At 39.8% G+C, this 9445-nt stretch overlaps 1 long non-coding RNA gene across 1 annotated transcript; it reads right to left on the reverse strand.

Moving 5' to 3' along the window:
• Window positions 1-266: 266 nt before the first annotated feature.
• Window positions 267-7821, reverse strand: LOC146046015 (uncharacterized). The gene is made up of 2 exons (XR_014465720.1): window positions 3580-7821; window positions 267-2475 (listed from the first exon to the last, which is right to left on the reverse strand). It is a non-coding gene; the product is annotated as an uncharacterized LOC146046015 (long non-coding RNA).
• Window positions 7822-9445: the final 1624 nt, after the last annotated feature.

A 9445-nucleotide genomic window follows, 5' to 3' on the forward strand; every position in this document is an offset into this window, starting at 1 on the left:
TTAAACAGGCATCCTTTATAATAAAGATTGTGTAAAAAGCATACTGGATGCTCATACTGATATTGAATGACTCATGATATAGTCTCCTCCGGAATAGAACAATAAGCTGAAATACTTACCGAACATTCCACAGAGTGCTACAACAAGCTCTAATATAAGGACAGAAGATACTACTCAAACATAAAAATGGAACTATGAACTGGCATTGATTTTCTCTGGTTGGAAAGGAAGTAGGTTCATATTGATACAAAAAAAATACACTTATACTGTTTGCTTAAACCATTTATTTTTAAATCCAGATACAAAACTGATACAATATGTGGATTCATTAAAGTATCTAGTTGTGGTTAATAACAAGCAAACAGGAATATAACAATAATGGCATGAATAATTTGAAACATACTAATAATGGAGGATACATATAAAGCATATAGGGGTAGATTATCCTAGGTTAAGCCTGATATTTACATTGTACAGGAAATGTCCACAAATATGTCAAACACTTTATTGTCACTTACTATATTTTAATATTTCACCGATTTTATGACTAAACAAATAAAGGTTATATTTTATGATTATTGCAACCACAATAATATTTACTTTTTTGTGTTGGTGATTTATACAAGTTGAGTATCCCTTATCCAAAATGCTCGGGGACCAGAAGAATTTTGGATAACGGATTATTCCATATTTCAGAATATTTTTATATTTCAATGATGTATCTTGAGGTATCTTACATTTATGTTGTAGAAACACATCAACCACATGAAATACGCACAAATATATTTTATTTGTGCATAAAACAAGGTTTCAAAACATGTAATAAAGTTTGTATACTATCTTAGGCACTGAATTCCAAGCAATCATTTCCCTGCACATTTAGTGCCAGTTACATATCATGTCCCCAGTAGTGCCAAATACAGATGTCCCCAGTAGTGCTATTTACATAGCCTGTCCCCAGTAGTGCCAGTTACATAGAATGTCCCCAGTAGTGCCAGTTACATAGAATGTCCCCAGTAGTGCTAGTTACATAGCATGTCCCCAGTAGTGCCAGTTACATAGCATGTCCCCAGTAGTGCCAGTTACATAGCATGTCCCCAGTAGTGCCAGTTACATAGCATATCCCCAGTAGTGCCAGTTACATAACATGTCCCCAGTAGCGCCAGCTACATATCATGACCCCAGTAGTGCCAGTTACAGGTGTCCCCAGTAGTGTCAGTTACATATCATGTCCCCAGCAGTGCCAGTTACATATCATGTCCCCAGTAGTGCCAGTTACATATCATGTCCCCAGAAGGGATAATCAAGCTATAATATAAATAGCATTCATATAGAATTTACATTATATATTTTTATGGTACTTGTTTCCTAGCACGGCGCCCAATATTTTCATCTTAAGGCTTCTTATGTGATCGCATCGCATGTCATATAGCCGCATACGATGCGATGGTATACGATTTTTTTATTGTACAACCACCCTGATGGGTCCTTACAATCTTAAATGCCCCCCCATTGTCAACGCCACCCCCAGGATCAACGGCAACCCGAAGCGTGGCAAACACAGAGAGCCCGCGAGGGGGGACGGGACGCATCCTCCGACCTTTTCATACCCCCACTATCGACGTCGGCATGAAGTTGACTTTAGATAGTGTGGCGAGCGCACGCGTATTACTTTACATGTATTGCGCGTACCTTCGCTGCGCTCGCCACACGATCTAAAATCAACTCCACGCCGACGTTGATAGTGGAGGTATGAAAAGGTCGGAGGACGCGTACCACCACCCCTCGCGGGCTCACTGCACTCGCCACGCTTCGGGTTGGCATTGATCCTGGGGGTGGCGTTGACAATGGGCGGACATTTAACATTATAAGAACCCATCAGGGTGGTTGTACAATAAAAAATTGTATACCATTGCATTGTATGGCATACGATGCGATACGATATTTTATTGTACAATATTGCGTCGCATCCCATTGTATACCATATTTAGTCTTATGGTATACGATACGATGCGATGGGTGGAAACAAGTATAATTTTTATTAGTAAGGTTATTTGTAAATATCAATTATAGTAAAAAAAAAAAATATATTTTGATAATTTTTTTCCTCCAAGGGCCAATGTCAAATGAGTCCTTTGGCCAAGGATAGTGCAGTGTAGAGGCAGGTAGGTATAATGCCCTCTATTAACGCAGTCCCACTGGGGACAGAAGTGTAGCCAGTTCATGGGCAGCAGGATCCAACTTATTCAGAACTGATGTGCCGATTCCTTCTATTGTGGTTATTATGTCTTCCTTTTGGTAATTTCTTGGAGGTTTAAGACTGTTGTCTTTCATAAGGTCTTTATTTCTCAGTTGTACTATTCTCTAAGTCCTCCAGGCAGTGCAATATCCACAAGAGAAGATTACTTCCCACTGGACAGACTGCATCCCACATTCCTCTTCCAAACCCTCTCCTATGGGGTTGGTGCTCCACATCTAAGGAAAACATGGGAAATGTTACTATTATACATTTATATAAGAACATTAACTATTCTTCTGTAGAAGTAAATACTGTAAATGTGAATTTTAGATGGGATTTAATTTATAAATCATAATGTAGGATAAGCATTTAGATTGGAAAAACTACCAATAGTAACAAAAGACAAATATGCCATAACTGTACTATTAATATCTGTGTCAATGTTACTAACAGTGTGTCTATCATATGAAACATACACAAGGGGCAGACTAAAGCCCCATTTCTAAAGCTGTTTACACAGGGAGCAATATAATCGCTGGCAATATATTGCTAGCAATCATATTGCTCAGTGTCCCGTTTTCATCATTGACCAGAGATGGTCGCAGATGAAAATGTCACACTGCCGGGAGAAGAGGCAGGGGAAGTCGCTGGTCGGAGGAGCATGCTCCTCCGACCAGCGACCATTAGGGGGCTGAAAATGGGAGCGCACACTGGCAATGTATACAGCTTAGGAGATCTGACTAGATTAATGGTTCTCAAACTCGGTCCGCAGGATACCACACAGTTCACGTTTTCCAGGAAACCCGACAGGTGCATTCATTACTCACTGACACATTTTAAAAGAGCCACCGGTGGAGCTTATTATTTCACTTGTGATTCTGTGAGGAGACCTGCAAAACATGCACCGTGTGGGACTTGAGAATTGACTTTATGCAGTATAAATCTAGTCATCATCAGTGTTCTCTCAATTGAGAGCACTGTGCATGACAGATCGCTCAGTAACAAGGCCGACTCGCCTCGTGTAAACGGGGAAGTACAATTTGATTCATTTTTATCTGACAAATATTTCTATAGATTACAGAAAAGTTATATATAATCGATCTCCCATAATATATCATCAAATGAGATTACAGCAAGACCTACGTATTCAACATAATTGCTCAAAACATATATGATCAACATACTTAAATAATACATATATAATCATCATTTGAGCCTCCATCACCAAAATTACTATTTATAAAGCAGTTTAATCACATCAAAAAAGGAAATCCTTTGAAACTGTACTACAGCACAGAACCGTTTTCACTATCCTGACTACTGATCTATTAAATCAATACCTGTGCATACAAAGCATAACTCAGTGGCAGATATGAAGCAGTGTTAGTCCAACCACATGAATAAAGGAACTGCAAAAATTCATTCTGAATTAAGTTTAATCCAACGTTGTGAGATTTCCTGTTAAGGATAAAAAGATACATTTATTATAGACTAAAGATCTAGCAGAGTAGCAAATTCTCTTTACCATTAACAACTATATATTTTATTCATAAAGAAGTACCATATCATACTTATAAATTAGGCCTTCATATCTTCAGCCTTGAGCGAAACTGTTGGATATCAAGCAGAAAAAGTCCTTTCACACAGACAAAAAAAATCCGTACAGCTTCCAAAAGGATTTTAACTATTTACCAGAAGAAGAAATCGGTTGGTGTTCTCGAGGTTTTAGCGAGAGGCCTATCTTTATATTCAGCAGCAGCTGTGGAGATCAACAAGAACACTTTCCACCAACCCTCACAAATACAATTGATCCACCCAGTTTTAGTCAAGGTACTTGCAATATAGTGCGTGAATAAACCATCGTCTTCTACCACAGATCAAGCGATTCGTGTTAACCAGGTACAACCGTGAAAAACAAATCCTTCCTCATCGCCCACATTTCATTCAATAGTAATCCTCTCAATCTTCAGAAAGCAATATACACAGAAAATATGTGTTGAGGCAGATCAAGACACTTACAAAAGTGTCTGAGAAGCAGAGTGGGCATCATCAGGGCTCCATAGAGATCTGTTGAATACAGACAAGGCAAAAACATCCCAAAACATACACATTCTTATAGAATTACTATTATCTAGACAATCCATGCTAAAAATATAACCATCTAAACAGTACAGATTGTTAGAAAATGAAAACAGATACATTTGAAAAAATACTGACATTTATGCTCACAGATATCACATAGAGGTTCGTAAAAGAGGTACCATATCATCCTTATGACATGGGCCTTGCATATCTCCAGCCTTGAGCGAAACTGTTGGATATCAAGCACAAAAGGTCCTTCCACACAGACAAAAAATTCCGTACAGCTTCCAAAATGATTTTAACCATTTACCAGAAGAAGAAATCGGTTGGTGTTTTCGAGGTTTTACCAGAAGAAGAAATCGGTTGGTGTTCTCGAGGTTTTAGCGAGAGGCCTAGCTTGGTGTTCAGCAGCAGCTGTGGAGATCAACAAGAGCACGTTCCACCAACCCTCACAAATACAATTGAACCACCCAGTTTTAGTCAAGGTACTTGCAATATAGTGCGTGAATAAACCATCGTCTTCTACCACAGATCAAGCGATTCGTGTTAACCAGGTACAACTGTGAAAAACACATCCTTCCTCATCGCCCACATTTCATTCAAAAGTAATCCTCTCAATCTTCAGAAAGCAATATACACAGAAAATATGTGTTGAGGCAGATCAAGACACTTACAAAAGTGGCTGAGAAGCAGAGTGGGCATCATCAGGGCTCCATAGAGATCTGTTGAATACAGACAAGGCAAAAACATCCCAAAACATACACATTCTTATAGAAATACTATCATCTACACAATCCATGTTAAAAACATAACCATCTAAACCGTACAGATTGTTAGAATATGAAAACAGATACATTTGAAAAAAAATACTGACATTTATGCTCACAGATATCACATAGAGGTTCGTAAAAGAGGTACCATATCATCCTTATGACATGGGCCTTGCATATCTCCAGCCTTGAGCGAAACTGTTGGATATCAAGCACAAAAAGTCCTTCCACACAGACAAAAAATTCCGTACAGCTTCCAAAATGATTTTAACCATTTACCAGAAGAAGAAATCGGTTGGTGTTCTCGAGGTTTTACCAGAAGAAGAAATCGGTTGGTGTTCTCTAGGTTTTAGCGAGAGGCCTAGCTTGGTATTCAGCAGCAGCTGTGGAGATCAACAAGAGCACATTCCACCAACCCTCACAAATACAATTGATCCACCCAGTTTTATTCAAGGTACTTGCAATATAGTGCGTGAATAAACCATCATCTTCTACCACAGATCAAGCGATTCGTGTTAACCAGGTACAACTGTGAAAAACACATCCTTCCTCATCGCCCACATTTCATTCAAAAGTAATCCTCTCAATCTTCAGAAAGCAATATACACAGAAAATATGTGTTGAGGCAGATCAAGACACTTACAAAAGTGGCTGAGAAGCAGAGTGGGCATCATCAGGGCTCCATAGAGATCTGTTGAATACAGACAAGGCAAAAACATCCCAAAACATACACATTCTTATAGAAATACTATCATCTACACAATCCATGTTAAAAACATAACCATCTAAACCGTACAGATTGTTAGAATATGAAAACAGATACATTTGAAAAAAAATACTGACATTTATGCTCACAGATATCACACAGAGGTTCATAAAAGAGGTACCATATCATCCTTATGACACGGGTCTTGCATATCTCCAGCCTTGAGCGAAACTGTTGGATATCAAGCACAAAAAGTCCTTCCACACAGACAAAAAATTCCGTACAGCTTCCAAAATGATTTTAACCATTTACCAGAAGAAGAAATCGGTTGGTGTTCTCGAGGTTTTACCAGAAGAAGAAATCGGTTGGTGTTCTCTAGGTTTTAGCGAGAGGCCTAGCTTGGTATTCAGCAGCAGCTGTGGAGATCAACAAGAGCACATTCCACCAACCCTCACAAATACAATTGATCCACCCAGTTTTAGTCAAGGTACTTGCAATATAGTGCGTGAATAAACCATCATCTTCTACCACAGATCAAGCGATTCGTGTTAACCAGGTACAACTGTGAAAAACACATCCTTCCTCATCGCCCACATTTCATTCAAAAGTAATCCTCTCAATCTTCAGAAAGCAATATACACAGAAAATATGTGTTGAGGCAGATCAAGACACTTACAAAAGTGGCTGAGAAGCAGAGTGGGCATCATCAGGGCTCCATAGAGATCTGTTGAATACAGACAAGGCAAAAACATCCCAAAACATACACATTCTTATAGAAATACTATCATCTACACAATCCATGTTAAAAACATAACCATCTAAACCGTACAGATTGTTAGAATATGAAAACAGATACATTTGAAAAAAAATACTGACATTTATGCTCACAGATATCACACAGAGGTTCATAAAAGAGGTACCATATCATCCTTATGACACGGGTCTTGCATATCTCCAGCCTTGAGCGAAACTGTTGGATATCAAGCACAAAAAGTCCTTCCACACAGACAAAAAATTCCGTACAGCTTCCAAAATGATTTTAACCATTTACCAGAAGAAGAAATCGGTTGGTGTTCTCGAGGTTTTACCAGAAGAAGAAATCGGTTGGTGTTCTCTAGGTTTTAGCGAGAGGCCTAGCTTGGTATTCAGCAGCAGCTGTGGAGATCAACAAGAGCACATTCCACCAACCCTCACAAATACAATTGATCCACCCAGTTTTAGTCAAGGTACTTGCAATATAGTGCGTGAATAAACCATCATCTTCTACCACAGATCAAGCGATTCGTGTTAACCAGGTACAACTGTGAAAAACACATCCTTCCTCATCGCCCACATTTCATTCAATAGTAATCCTCTCAATCTTCAGAAAGCAATATACACAGAAAATATGTGTTGAGGCAGATCAAGACACTTACAAAAGTGGCTGAGAAGCAGAGTGGGCATCATCAGGGCTCCATAGAGATCTGTTGAATACAGACAAGGCAAAAACATCCAAAAACATCCAAAAACATACACATTCTTATAGAATTACTATCATCTACACAATCCATGTTAAAAACATAACCATCTAAACAGTACAGATTGTTAGAAAATGAAAACAGATACATTTGAAAAAATACTGACATTTATGCTCACAGATATCACAGAGGTTCATAAAAGAGGTACCATATCATCCTTATGACACGGGCCTTGCATATCTCCAGCCTTGAGCGAAACTGTTGGATATCAAGCACAAAAAGTCCTTCCACACAGACAAAAAATTCCGTACAGCTTCCAAAATGATTTTAACCATTTACCAGAAGAAGAAATCGGTTGGTGTTCTCGAGGTTTTACCAGAAGAAGAAATCGGTTGGTGTTCTCGAGGTTTTAGCGAGAGGCCTAGCTTGGTATTCAGCAGCAGCTGTGGAGATCAACAAGAGCACGTTCCACCAACCCTCACAAATACAATTGATCCACCCAGTTTTAGTCAAGGTACTTGCAATATAGTGCGTGAATAAACCATCGTCTTCTACCACAGATCAAGCGATTCGTGTTAACCAGGTACAACTGTGAAAAACACATCCTTCCTCATCGCCCACATTTCATTCAATAGTAATCCTCTCAATCTTCAGAAAGCAATATACACAGAAAATATGTGTTGAGGCAGATCAAGACACTTACAAAAGTGTCTGAGAAGCAGAGTGGGCATCATCAGGGCTCCATAGAGATCTGTTGAATACAGACAAGGCAAAAACATCCCAAAACATACACATTCTTATAGAATTACTATCATCTACACAATCCATGTTAAAAACATAACCATCTAAACCGTACAGATTGTTAGAATATGAAAACAGATACATTTGAAAAAAAATACTGACATTTATGCTCACAGATATCACATAGAGGTTCATAAAAGAGGTACCATATCATCCTTATGACACGGGCCTTGCATATCTCCAGCCTTGAGCGAAACTGTTGGATATCAAGCACAAAAAGTCCTTCCACACAGACAAAAAATTCCGTACAGCTTCCAAAATGATTTTAACCATTTACCAGAAGAAGAAATCGGTTGGTGTTCTCGAGGTTTTACCAGAAGAAGAAATCGGTTGGTGTTCTCTAGGTTTTAGCGAGAGGCCTAGCTTGGTATTCAGCAGCAGCTGTGGAGATCAACAAGAGCACATTCCACCAACCCTCACAAATACAATTGATCCACCCAGTTTTAGTCAAGGTACTTGCAATATAGTGCGTGAATAAACCATCGTCTTCTACCACAGATCAAGCGATTCGTGTTAACCAGGTACAACTGTGAAAAACACATCCTTCCTCATCGCCCACATTTCATTCAATAGTAATCCTCTCAATCTTCAGAAAGCAATATACACAGAAAATATGTGTTGAGGCAGATCAAGACACTTACAAAAGTGGCTGAGAAGCAGAGTGGGCATCATCAGGGCTCCATAGGGATCTGTTGAATACAGACAAGGCAAAAACATCCCAAAACATACACATTCTTATAGAATTACTATCATCTACACCATAGGTGTCAAACTCAAGGCCCGCGGGCCGAATCCGGCCCGCCAGACCAACTCTACTGGCCCGCGCCGCCAGACCAAGTCTATTGGCCTGCGCTGCGCTGCCAGTCTATAAAGCCGGCTGCCTCCTGAGAACGCTGTGGTGCTGAGCGTTCCCAGGAGTCCAGTGCGCTGCCCGGCGACGTGCGCGATTGCGTCATGCCGTCATGCCCGCGCAGTATGCTTAGCCTCAGGCAAAGGAGCGTGGGGTGCGGCTGCGGTGACGGCTGTCCTGCCCTGCCTTGGCGCGCGACGGAGGGGGGAATCTTTTTGCCTGCTGCCACACACATCATTGCAGTAAGTGGCTCTCCTTCAAAAAAAAAATATATATAATAAAAATGTAAGAATGCTGGCTATGGTGTGACTCACCTGCTGCACGCTGCAGCACAGAGTCTTGTCACATGGTGGCTTGGTGGGCTGCTGGTGGCATATTGAAATAAGTATATTTAATGTACTTATTTAATAAATAAGTATTTGAAATATGCTTATTTCAATATGCCACCAGCAATACAGCCCACCAAGCCACCATGTGACAAGACTCTGTGCTGCAGCTTGCAGTAGGTGTGTTATATATTAATAAATATATGAATGATGC

The sequence above is a fragment of the Crinia signifera genome, chromosome 11, assembly GCF_055691185.1.
Source record: "Crinia signifera chromosome 11, ASM5569118v1, whole genome shotgun sequence".
Taxonomy (NCBI): Eukaryota; Metazoa; Chordata; class Amphibia; order Anura; family Myobatrachidae; genus Crinia; species Crinia signifera.